A 13,794-nucleotide genomic window follows, 5' to 3' on the forward strand; every position below is an offset into this window, starting at 1 on the left:
AGTAGAAAGAGATATGTTAGCTCTCTAGATGAGAGGAGATTGCAGGTGTTCCTGATATAATAGGTCAGTGGATTCGAGAGATGGGGCCACCAGACAAGATAGGTTAGCCCTGGGGTTCCGCAGCACCAATGATATGTCGTTCCTGGGGAGGTTTTTACAGATGGGAATGGGTTGAATGTGCAACCGTGTGAAGGGCGTTGGTGATGATTAAGTGATAACTGGCGTGTGCCTTGCAAGTCAAGTGCCGGTTGGGTGCAGATGATGCAATGTGGATGAGAAATGGGTGCTGTGTCTGGAGCTAGCTATTAATGTAAGAGTAGCTTCCTGATGAAGCTGCAGAAGTGAATGCCAGCATTTTGAAGGACCCTCTATAGCGAACTGCAGTATTTTAACCAGAGAGTGTGAAAACATGTGTTCCTCAGCAGTTTGTTCAAAGTAATAGGCAAGAGCTTTAGGTGACTGATATCAACAGTGTTGAAACCCTTCCAACACCAGCTTGCTTTTCAAATGGCTGCTAAGGTGTCAAAAAACATCTCTGTGCCAAACTAACGAGCCATTTAGACAGCTATCATATGTTTATTGACTATTATTTTGGAATTCTATCTGCTGTGATTGGCATCTACCATGATGGCATTTCAATACCAACTGAATATCTTTCTGCTAGCTAATTTATGTAGAGGAGGAGGAGGCATAAGTCACTGGCCTTCCATGGTGCATCGCTAATTGACAATGTCATCTGTGTGTGTGATGCAATTGCTTGGCCTAGCCTTGACCAGTTGAAGCTTTTTCTTCATGATAAACCCCTTTAGGAGCTTTGTACTTGAAATCTATCCCAAATAGCCCACTTTACTAATTGTTCCAGCAAATGTATTTCCAAAGTATTGAAACACACAATGTTAATAGCAGAATACATTTTATTATTGTTATATACATTACATGATATAAGAAGAAAATTCATGGAAAGAGAGATTAACCTAACACTGGCTTGTAGTAATGGAATTGATACAACACTTCACAGGATAGTACATTCTATTGGAGATTAGAAATGACGTGTATTGTTGCCTCTTTTGCTTCTAGAAACACTCTTTTCTGTTGATGGTTTTTATGAGAGGTAATGATAAGGCCTTGTGAGTGACCTCACAACTGTAGGTCTCATAGGACTCCCACTCCACTGTTGTCAAAGTGACCATACTGGTCCAGCAGTACGTGTTGTCCTTTTCTTGCATGTTCTGGCTGTTGTCCACGTCTTTGGTGATGACCTTGCCATCTGCTTTCCAATTAACCTTTGCATCACCTGGATAGTAGTTGTTGAGCATGCACACTAGGGTGGCCGATCCCTCGTTGATTTGCTCCTGTGAAGGCGGAAAGAGGAACACTGAAGGAGCAGCAGCGTCTCCTGTTAACACAAACAGAGACCTATGTTTAACTGGAATAGCACATAATATACATGCTTCTTGAAATTCAGAAGTCTTCACAGTTTGTCATTAACATAATTTGTTGCTTTTCCAATTTACATTTCTGTTACAATTTCCCCAAAGAGTTTAGCATTGAATTGCATTTAGCATACAAATGGTCGGCTTTTGAAGCCCTTGATAGTTTCATTGTGACATCGGTTATAATTGGCCAACAGTTTGTCCTGTCACAGTAGGCAAGGCAGCTCTTAGTGTGACATCGCAGTAAGTGTTTAAAGATCCCTCAGTAAAATAGGCCCAGTAAAATAAGTCACTTTCACAGTGAATGATTATAGGATGCTAGCTAAACTCACAAAAAAGGACAAAAATTGCTCAAAAAGAGTAGACAATCAAGAAATGGAAAATACACTAAGTTACAAAAACTAAATTGTAATATAAAATAAAATAAAAGTTAAAGAGATTACACCCAGCTAAAAAGGAAAAAACAAACTGAACACACTTGATTACTCCTTTACAGTTTTTGAGGTTTCAGTCCCATAACTGAGTTCATTGAGTGAGACATTTTGGACTGAGGTCGTTCTGGTCACCTTAGGAGCATCTGTATGTAATTTCAGCCACCCCTAATTCTGATCTCTTTCTTTGATGCATTCCATGTCTTAGACTGTACATCTCAAGGTCATCTTAAAATAGAAGTTGATAGTTGAGGGGGTCGAAGCCTGTTAGTGGGTTGGGGAGCAGCATCTAAAATACTTTGTACGAGGTAACATAGAGAAACATTGTGCAATATTTCTGTTGCCTTCCATATTGAATGCAGCTCACAGTTTGGGTCCCTGGCTCAGGTTTGTCATTTACACCATTATGTTGTTCTCCTGAGGGTTTCTTTGGAAACACTAAATCTTATCGCCTATGGAACCCTTCAAAGAATTCAACTGACAGAAAAAAGTAAGAATATGTACAGAGGGAAATGTAAGCAAAGAACAGCCACAACAGTTGGAAGCAGGGTATGAAGACGATGGACTCTTGAAACATCTTGTTATGTCAGTTGTCATGCTGGGCTTAATCTAGATTTAGGGTACTGAAGCACAGAGTTGAAAGTGAAGCTAGAGAAGGGGTGGGATGCAGTGTAGGCGGCAGTAAGAGGAATAAAAGAAGGAGGTTATGGAGAGTGGGAGAACACCTAGAGATGTTCTAAGGGAAAAAGAAGATGGTGAAATAAGAGGACACATATCTAAAGTGGGATCCTTGATGGCTGAGGTTGGAAAACAGAGGCAGCGGTGCCCAGAATAGCAGTCAAGAAAGAGGTATTCTCTGGGCATGACCCATTGATATTGTGACAACTTAGTTAAAAAAGATGACTGTGTTCATGACAGGCGTATGAATTTGCTCTGTTTAGGAAATTAGTTGCCACTTTTAGAGTTTGAGCACTCATGAGCACTGGTTTTGGGGGCAGAGACACATTAAGTCTCACTTTGGGCACTAATATAGTTTTACTTTAAAATGCCTTTCAACTGCAAATAACTATATATCAAATTACCACAAATTCTTTAAAACATAATGACTTTTTATAATGATTTCATGGGAGAGAACTACGTGTCTCACTGTAGCACAGTGATCTATATAAGAATGCACATTGAGGTCATGCAGACCTTATAAAAACTGCGTCATTTAATACTATTCATTTTTGATAGGATATTGAAAAACTGATTTTCCCCATTTAGCTTCATTGACTGGACAATATTTAAGTAAATGTACTATTTGGTAATCTCAGCATAAGTCCTAGTTTTTATGTACCGGTCAGATGGTTTAAGGCTCTTGTTTTCTGTTAAAGGGGATTCCTACTAGGGACAATTTCCACAGTAACTGCTGATGGGCAAAGGTTTAAATTAGCCTTTTTCACAACTTTGGTTGAGAATCCTACGTATGAAAAGTGACACTCGTGGGTGAAGACAGTTTCTGCTGTGTTGAAGAGCACATCTCATAATTCAAAACGATGATTTGCACTGATTTAATATATGGTTTCTAAAATAAATTACCACGTCTCTGGAAAATTTTAAAGTAGTACATTAAACTAATACAAAACTGGCTCTTACGAAGCCTCATGTAGAGGGATAGCTCGGTGAATTGAACATTCGCCTGTGCAACTAATTAGTGATCATTAGGTTGCAAGTCTGAATATAATTAACCTTCCAAGCCTTTCTTCTTCGAGAAGTTTAGTAAATTGAGCACCATGAATTGGGTAATAGAATCTTCTGGTGGGAAAGTGGACATTGCAGTGCTATATAAGAATAAATGTTTAATTCTGTATAAGAGAACTATGCTTCAAAGATTGAATGGAAACTAAATACTTCCTAAACTGATCAAGATAAAGCATGATTTCTTTTTTAATGTGTTCCTTAAAAACTCAAGACCGGTTGACTAACATCCCATGGTTTACCAATAGAACAATCTACAGATTGCCAAACGTGATTGTCTGCTTTTAAAATAGAACATTCTAAATATATGTACTGAACGTGCCAATGCTTGGTTGCCTGCACTGCTCTCTAACATAATCATAATATGGAAATATTTTATATTAAAGTAAATGCTTTTTGTGTGTGTATTCTAGTATTACATGAGCAACTACACCTGTTTACAATACTGTATTTTGGCCATGTGTGTACTAATCTTGATATCATTTCACCAGTGACTGCAGTACACTATGTTTTTTGCAGGTGGGCAGATTGTACTCAAATGTGATCAGTCCATGTGCCTTGTTCTGCAAAAGTGACTCACACTGTGATAAACCCCGGTCCATGAGAGCTTAGCCGAGTTTAACTACTCAGAATCCTCTTAAAATAATGATGTTGTAAATTCTCTTTCAGATTAACCCATTGCTATATTGCATTTGATTGATAATCATATCCTTAAACAGAGCCTTCCAGGCCAGAAAGCTAGTGTATATTCTTCTTTTAGTTTTCGAAGAAAATCACTTGAGTGTTCTTTGTAGAAATGTGTGTTTTTGTTGTTGGCTTATGCTGCTTGCTTTGTGTTTCCGCAAATGTATCTATATTTGTAGCATGTGTGTTACCTAATGCTTTGCAGTGTTTGCACATTATGAAGTAAAAGTGTATAATGGTGCTGGCTGATCTGGTTACAAAATACATTTTTCGACATTCATTTGACTGTAGAACACTTGACTTCTTAGTGCCTAGCAAGTAGTCTAAGCAACATTGGTACGCCCATCAGTTGATGCTCTTTTTGCTGAATCCAGGCAAGCAGTTTGATAGTTTTAGGATGAACCTCATTTAGCAAGAATCATTTAGTTAAAAAACTATTTTATATTCAACCTTACATTTGAAAACATTGAGCTCAAAAAACATTTAGTTAAACACCATTTCTAAATGGATGTATTTTCATGTCATCAACACCGTAATTTCAACCATTGCCATGTCACGGCATTACTTCAGTTGAATAGGTTTAATATTCGAACTCCAGTCCAAGCCAATTTAAGTGCTAGGTCACTGCAATGGTAATTGTGGTAAGGGAAAAGGTTCTAATGTTAAATTTCTTTTCAATTAAAATATTTTTTTAACTAAGTGTTTTCAGAGCTAAACACTTTTGAATAAATGCCTTTCAAATGTAATCAATTGAATTCTTTATTCAACGCAAATACTTGTACCATAAAAGATCATAACATATATTACAAATAAATATAGTGTTTAAAAAACATGTTTTCTCAAACCAACTTAAAAACTGCAGAATAAAATAAAGTGCTGCGTACTTTGTGTCGATACGCCATCGCAGGGGTCAAACTTGTAGGGCATTTATTCATATCAGGAAAGGCAAAATAAATATTTAAAATTATTGCTGAGTGCCCTATTTAACACCTTAAAGCAAGGAATAAAATGTGCCCTTACTTCTGCTTCTGACATTTCTTTGTGAGTGGAAACACTGCAACTAATCTAATTTGCCCCATTTATACCCAGCCATATTTTATCTTTTATCTTACAAAACAAGCAGGACTGTTCGACAATTTATTTTCTCATGAGACACTATAAAAGAACAAAAGAGCTTGCATTGAAACCAATTTCAATTTATGGGACTGATGCTCAGCTCTTAAATTTGTGACTTATCAAAAGGGCATAGCACCATTATTCACAATTATTTTTGGATTAAATTGCACTGATCATGGCTCTGGCATCTACTCTTAAAAATGTTTTAAGTAACAGTTGTCACATTTTGTTGTCGTGGAAAATACTGAAGAATGACAGCAGTAATGCAAACATAGGGCCTCATTTATGAAAAGTGACGTATCACTGCGTGAAAACAGTGATGCGTCACTTTTCACTGCGCCCTCCCTGCGACTCCAATTATGCGTCATATTTACAGTATGACGCATCATGTCGCAAGGAGTCACAGATACGTCAGTATTTCTGCGTATCTGTAGGCGCAAAAGTGACGCATTGCTGGAGTGTGTCACAAAAGTGACGCAACTCCAGCAATGTCCTTTCACATGGGGCAAGCCCCATGTGATAGGGCCTGCGTCAGTCTTACGCCTGCTGTGAGGCAGGTGTAAGATATTGACGCATTTGCACCCTAGAAGTGGCGCAGTGAAATCTCGTAGATTTCACTGCGTCACTTCTACGATGCTTACTTACGTGGGAACGCCCACCCTGCATACATTATACCTGATGCAGGTATAATGTAGCGCAGGGGTTTGCAAAGTGACGCATCTAGGTAGATGCGTCACTTTGTAAATATGGTGCATCATGGCGCGTGTTTTACGCCACTGGTGCGTCACAAAAAGTGACGAACCGGTGGCGCAAAAGTGACGCAGGGGCTCATAAATGAGCCCCCTACTGTTTATTCAAAAACTTGGGGGCAGATTTATGTTCCCTGGCGCATCCCTGCAAATCAGCATGGATGCGCCAGGGAAGATGCGTCACGCAAGTTTACCCTTGCGCCACAATAGATGCGCCGCATTCACAATGCAGCGCATCGTGGCGCAAGGATAAACAGATGCGTGATGCATCTGATGGCGGAAGGTTGGCGCATTGCTGGAGTTGCGTTGCAAGCGCGACGCAGCTCCAGCAAGGCTCGGGGGTGCCCTATCATCACAATGCTGCGTCAATCCTTACGCCTGCTTCAAGCATCAAGGGATTTGACGCAGCATGGCCGGAAAAGTGACTGAGTGAAATCTTGTAGATTTCACTCAGCCACTTTTCGGAGGCGTTCCTGCGCCAGAACGCCCCCCCCTGTGAAGGTACGCCCACATGTGGCGCAAGCTTTACAACGTGACGCATCTCCCTAGATGCGTCACGTTGTAAATCTGCCGCGGCTTGGCGCTGGCTTTGCGCCGCCACTGCGTCATAAAAGTGACGCAACGGCGGCGCAAAAGTGTCGCACAGGGCTTATAAATCTTCCCCTTAGTTCCGTTACTTAAGGCATACCACAATGCTTACCAAGAGCTCGAGCACCAAACAATCAATCGGGGTAATGTAACTCGAGATTGTAAATTCACTTAGTCCATATTCTACAACATGAGAACTCTAATATCTGTAAACTGTTAAAAGTGTTTAATGGCATGCAAAGAGTAGGTTGTTTATCACCATATGAATTGCCTACTTTTGAAAAGGTTATTAAAAATGAAATTATAAATGAGTACTCACTTTATATCTCTACCTTGGTTCCATTACCAAAAGTGTACGGGTAGCTAGCAGTCTGCTGACAGTAATAATCCGCATCGTCGTCGGCCTCGGCCCCGCTGATGCTGAGGGTGTAGTCAGAGCCGGATCCGCTGCCGCTGAAGCGGTCGGAGACCCCGTACTGGCGTCTGGTGGCCGCATAAATGAGAGGCTTGGGGGCTTCTCCGCGCTTCTGCTGGTACCAGTGTAAATTACTGCTGATGGATGAACTGGACTGACATCGGATTGAGATGTTTTTTCCCAGGGTCATAGCGTGGACTTCCGGAGTCTGAGTCAGCACAATCTGCCCTCTGGACTCTGAAATCAGAAAGACAAATAATTACGATTTATCAGCCAGCACCATTTACAGAGTATTAAAACTTTAGGAAACTATTAAACATCCCAGGTAAGTTTTGTACTTTAAAATCAAGTACATACAAGTTCAGTAAGGTAAACCTCCCTGCACAAAAACAATCCTGAGAGGCATGTACCTCTATGTGCGCTGCAGAATGCAGCGCAAGTAGAGAGAGGAAAAAACAAAGCAAAATAAAGATATTTTTCCTCGCTATGCCTCTACTGGGGAGGCGTAGAATTTTGATGCATTCCCAGGTCTACCTCCAAGGGTAAATCTGGGAATGTGCCCAGATCCTTGGGTGATGCTGCACCAATGGAATATCTCCCGGGGCATAGTAATGCAAGTCAGAGATTGGTGCTGCCTTGCCATACTCCAGTTTTATCAAGCCTTTCAGGGCCACGCAAGGTGGCCTTGTCAGGCTGAATAAATCTGAATTGAGTGTTGTGTCTCGCTTGCTCTCCCCCGCCCGACGTAAGTAAGATACAGCATTATGATAAAATCAGCCCTTAATGTCCAGTAATCGATGCGCCAGCAACAGCATCCAGCATTTTGTTGTAACTGGTCCAAAGGAATTCCACCAGAGTAACTCTACTTCTGGGAAACAGCCACTACAACATGAGCATCACATCGCAATGCAATTACAACGCGGTTGTTACAACGACCGCGTTGTTACCACGCAATGCCAGTACTATGCAAGTCATTACATCGACTTGCAGTAGATGGCGTGCTAATATTTGAAATAGTATAGTTTACTATTCCAACACCTTCCCTACTGTTACGTAGGCTGGAGTTGGAATAGTAAATTATGCATTTCTAATGTCAGCGCGCCATCTACTGAGAGTCGATGTAATGACTTGCGTAGTAATGGCTTTGCGTGGTAACAACACAGTCGTTGTAACGACTGTGTTGTAATGGCACGCGTTGTGATGACTCGCGTTGTAACGAGTCATATTCCTACTTCTCATAACTGAGGCCACGGTCTTCACTTCACTGCACAATGGGTTCTTTTTTAATTGTTAATGTGCATCGTGTAACGTAAAAGAATTGTTTATTTATTTTTATTTAGGGTATTCAATATAGCGTCAACATAACACTCTGAAAGTTTTATCTTATGCAGGTTTGAAGCGCCGTCAGCGGTATTCAGACAAATGCATCAACACAACACATCACATTAAACTGCCAAAACTGGAAGCAGCCGCTTTTCTACAATGGTGAAAAATATTAATACACAGAATGGACTCTTGTTCCTTGCTATGTGCATGTCAGGTTTTGTTATCGTGGAAAATACTGAAGAATGACAGCAGTAATGCAAACATACTGTTTATTCAAAAACTTAGTTCCGTTACTTAAGGCATACCACAATGCTTACCAAGAGCTCCACCACCATACAATCAATCGGGGTAATGTAACTCGAGATTGTAAATTCACTTAGTCCATATTCTACAACATGAGAACTCTAATATCTGTAAGCTGTTAAAAGTGTTTAATGGCATGCAAAGAGTGGGTTGTTTATCACCATATGAATTGCCTACTTTTGAAAAGGTTATTAAAAATGAAATTATAAATGAGTACTCACTTTTTATCTCTACCTTGGTTCCATGACCAAAAGTGTACGGGTAGCTAGCAGTGTGCTGACAGTAATAATCCGCGTCGTCGTCGGCCTCGGCCCCCCTGATTCTGAGGGTGTAGTCAGAGCCGGATCCGCTGCCGCTGAAGCGGTCGGAGACCCCGGACTGGCGTCTGGTGGCCGCATAAATGAGAGGCTTGGGGGCTTCTCCGCGCTTCTGCTGGTACCAGTGTAAATTACTGCTGATGGATGAACTGGACTGACATCGGATTGAGATGGTTTCTCCCAGGGTCATAGCGTGGACTTCTGGAGTCTGAGTCAGCACAATCTGCGCTCTGGACTCTGAAATCAGAAAGACAAATAATTACAATGTATCAGCCAGCACCATTTACAGAGTATTAAACCTTTAGGAAACTATTAAACATCCCAGGTGAGTTTTGTACTTTAAAATCAAGTACATACAAATTTGATAACAATAAATAGCAGTCCAGCAGTCACAGCTCTTACCAGGAATCCAGAAAAGAAATATCCAGAACTGAGCTGCTAACTTCATCTTCATTGTGCCAGAACAGGCCCTTCCTGTTTTCTGAAGAATTCTCTGCAAAACCCATTTATAACCAGACAGAACACTATGGAAAGCCCCTGGCTAGACATATGCAAAAAAGACCAGCCCCCGATATGTAAATGCGTGTTTCATCTATTGAATTTTTGAACGAGAGACGTGTTGCTGTTGTAATTAGTATTGTGGCATCCTATGTTTGAACGATTATTGAGTACCCATTTGTCAGAAGCTCTCATGAATTTGAACTGGGCGCTGCATCTTCATCGCACTGTTCTTGATCTGCCACACGACCTTGTAAAACGTCATAACATATGTTGAACACATGAATCAATAAATACACAAAGCATTCAACATGCATTACCTAATAGATCCCCCAGTAGATCAGTTATAAACCGTGTTTCCCGATTCAGTTTGTATGTATTAATTTATGGGCATTTGACAGCAATCTAATGAAAAACATATTATTAGATTAAAAAATAACAGCTGATACAAATAGGTCCCCCTAGATACCAGTAACCTGTTCCAAGGTGCAGTTGAGCTCTCCACTTCGGATCACTACCAATTGCACCAATTGTACCAATTGCAGATGGCGATGCAAGCACTTGTTCGCCTTTTGAGGCTCGCTATGTGTTCAGTGTGGTGTTTCGGCAGCAGAATGTGTCTAAATCTTTTCTACCCGTTGAAATCCTATGACATTAATGGACTGAAATAATGCAACCTTTTTCTGGGAGTTTATACAGATTTGGTTGCTAGTAAACGTTTCAGGACATTTCAGGATTCTAATGCACTGCACTAATCAGTATTATCACAACAACTGTTTGTCGCCAACAGAGTCCCTCTCTGAAAATGATTGTTAATGGTATATATTCCCATTAAAAAAAAGTATTCATTATGGGGCAGTTCGGTCCTGTTTTGTGCTGTGTGTTTCTAAAAAATCTACATTGTTGGAAACAGTTGCCCATAATGTCTAGGTTTAAAAAGTGTATAGCATTCCGGACTCGTATCTTACTGTAATGTGGTGAAGGGCTGTGAGAAGTTGGCCTGGTATATGCTGTCCACTAGTTAAAGTGGCCACCTTGCACCAGTACAATTCGACTCTTCTGGTAGTAGGTTTAAGACAACCTTTAAAGAAAGTTATCCTAGTGGTAGCTGTGGAGAGCAGCCTTCAGGCTAAGTTTTCTGAGGAAGCTTGTTTTACCTTATAATCGCTTGAATTACCAAATGAAAGGACACCATACAGGTATATATATCAAATATATATGTATTTAGTACTCAACAACTCTCTACTAATCTCTTTATGAGATTAGAAGTCAGGAACATATGCACAAATCAAAGTTTCACAACAAATTGAGCGCAAATATGGATGGGGCCCTAGGGGCGTACCAGACCATATACTAAAAAAGAGACTTAGAGTTAACGACTTGCAAAGGGACAAGGCCTAGGGCCTTCAGAAGCGCTGGGGACTGACGAAACTATCCAAGGCAGGTAAGTAAAGGACCCACGGGGGACGCATGCAGTGTGTTAACATAGCCGCGAATCCCCGTTGACTTCAATGGTGCAAGTCGCGGTTGGAAATTAAGAGTTTAAGGATACTTCGGGAGAGTCTACAAGCAAGTCACTTACAGGGTAAGTAGTTCTAGAGCCAACACCCACATGAGCACCGTAGTGCTGGAGATACCTCACCCAGGGAAGCCGGGTGAATAGGTGTCTTTTGGTATCGGGTAGCGGCGTCGTTTTCAATGGGAGACAATGAAGACTTGCTGCTTGTGAAGACAGAAGAAGTGTCCGGTGGAATCCCAGCCTGGATTCAGAAGAAGGAAGACCTGAAAGCAGAGGGGACAGTGTTTGTTCAAAGTCACTTGGCAATGACCCAGGGCCAGGAGCTGGATGCCACAGTCGTCGGGTGTTTTCAGGTAGTTTACGGGTGTCTTGACTCTTCAGCCACGAGGTCCAGGAGGCATCGACGATGACCAGGAGCTGGATTTGGCGTGTCCCACAAAGTCTGCAGCTTACTGCGGTGTCGGTGACCAGATTGGAGCCAACAAGCCTTGGTAACAGCAAGTCTTGAGGAAAGGATAAAAAGTCAGCGGTGCAGACCAGCAAGGTCTGAGGGACTCACCCAGCGAGGGTAAGTCAGAGGAGGCCTTGATCAATCAGGGGAGCCCTTAGAAATTGTAAGAAAGTCTTCAGGAGACCCACAAGCCAACTGGAAAGGGATCACGAAAACGCCTCAGGAGGATCCACTCAACAGGGGCCCATGGTCACTCGGGGTAGGCCTCTGATCTCTGGAGGGATTCCTGCTAGAGGCTTGGACCACATGTTGCCCAATGCACAGGTTTGTAGAACATCATGAAGGGGTTGCACTCGAAAATAGTGCACGGTACCCAGGGATTCCGGTTCCTCGTCACTCGTGGGGTCCACTTGCCTCAACGTCGCTGGGGACTCACGATGGCCTTGGAGAAGTAAGGAAATCCAATTCCTGGGCTGCAGGGACTTTGCGACCATTGATTGCAAGATTTGGTGCCTGCCAAGCAGGGGAGTCACTCCTTGACTCCAAGGGAGATTCTTCAGTCTTCCAGAGGTAGTGGAACGTCGAAGGTCTGGGATTCATCTTCAGAGCGTCATCCAGGGGTATCGAGTTTGCAATGGCAAGGGTTCCCTCACTTATACTGAAAGGAAGGGAGGGACTAGCTCTATGACCCCACCTATGGGAGGGTCAGGGGAGTGGGTGGCTACACCCACTTCCCTTTGTCCAGTTTCGTGCCAGAGCAGAGGCAGGTAGCCCCTGAGCCGGTATGAACTGATGTATGCACAGAGGAGGCTACTGCTCCCCCAGTGCCGGACTTCAAAGCACCCTAGGAGTGCATCCACCTAGCCCCAATACACTAAACCCTGTCTGAGAGGTGGTTACACCTCCCTGTGATCAGATACCTATTGTTGGGCCTCCTCCACTGTGAGTTTCGGTCATCAGCAGGAGGGCAGCTCAGTGTCTGTGACTGGTGGCATCCATTTTGTGATGCCAAGGTTCTTCAGAATTCTACCGCGTTTCCACAGTAGGTACATGTCTATCCCTCTAGAAGCGTGGGATCATACTCCCACACCAGTTACTGGTGTGGGGGTATGATTCCAAAGCGTTTGACACCAAACACAACATGTTTTGATGCAGACATTCCAAAGTTAGCATTAACCGCGAGGTTATAATGCACTTAAGAGTATATGGTTTGACCGTATTCACAAACAGCCCCAGAGAATAAACTCTGAGAGCTGCAGAGGGGCCCTGCTCAGGCAGAGGCACCCCCTCACATGGAAACCAAGCACCCTTCCCTCAGGATTGATAGGGCCTGCCTTAGGGGTGACTGATAGGTTTAAATGTGTGTGCAGGAGAGATATAGTGAACCTATATCTCAGTGAGGAGTGCTAGCACCACCGCACCCAGGCTGCAGTGGCAGGCCTGTGGTGTCAGATTTAGCCTGCTTCCCAGGGGTGGCATAATTCATGCTTCAGCCCCTGGTAGGCCTGTGAAGTACCTCTGCCCTTGGTACCTAAGGTACCATATACTAGGGACTCATAAGGCACCACAGTATCCAATCACTAGTGCACCTAATATGCACTCCAGGTTGTTTAGAGAGAAGAGAGGGGCTGGGGCCCTGATTAGCAGGGTCCCAGCCAGACTATAGCCAGAAACCAGTGTAAACATCAGACAAAAAGTGGGGGCAACGTAAGAGGCAGATCCTACTCTCCTAAACAACCCCCCCCCAAATGCAGGGACACTAAACTAACCTTGACCAGTTGAGTCTTCGTGTTCTAAGTGGAAATACCTTGAGAGTCCATCTGTATTGGAATGTTTGGTCCCAGGTCTATGTTCCACTGTATAGTCCATCCCCTGTAGGGAAATGGACCACCTCAAAAGTTTTGGGTTTTCGCCTTTCATCTGTTTAAGCCAAAGGAGGGGCTTGTGGTCAGTCCGATCTATGAAGTGAGTGCCAAACAAGTATGACGTCAGCTTCTTCAGGGCCCATACCACATCAAAGGCCTCCCTCTCTATAGCTGACCAACAATTCTCTCTAGGGGTCAGCCTTCTGCTAATAAAAGCTACTGGCTGGTCTTGACCTTCATTATTCAGTTGAGACAGTACAGCCCCCACACCCAGCTCAGAAGCATCTGTTTGGACAATGAACTTTTTGGTGTAGTCTGGACTCTGTAAGATGGGGGCAGTGCACATGGCCTGCTTTAGG

The 13,794-nt window shown here is 42.8% G+C and overlaps 1 pseudogene across 1 annotated transcript; it reads right to left on the reverse strand.

Moving 5' to 3' along the window:
• Nucleotides 1-896: 896 nt before the first annotated feature.
• Nucleotides 897-9,578, reverse strand: LOC146863224 (immunoglobulin kappa light chain-like; annotated as a pseudogene). Its single transcript, XR_014978227.1, has 4 exons — nucleotides 9,505-9,578; nucleotides 9,007-9,339; nucleotides 7,061-7,393; nucleotides 897-1,396 (listed from the first exon to the last, which is right to left on the reverse strand). The product of XR_014978227.1 is annotated as an immunoglobulin kappa light chain-like (transcript).
• Nucleotides 9,579-13,794: the final 4,216 nt, after the last annotated feature.

This window comes from Triturus cristatus, chromosome 2_2, assembly GCF_964204655.1.
Source record: "Triturus cristatus chromosome 2_2, aTriCri1.1, whole genome shotgun sequence".
Taxonomy (NCBI): domain Eukaryota; kingdom Metazoa; phylum Chordata; class Amphibia; order Caudata; family Salamandridae; genus Triturus; species Triturus cristatus.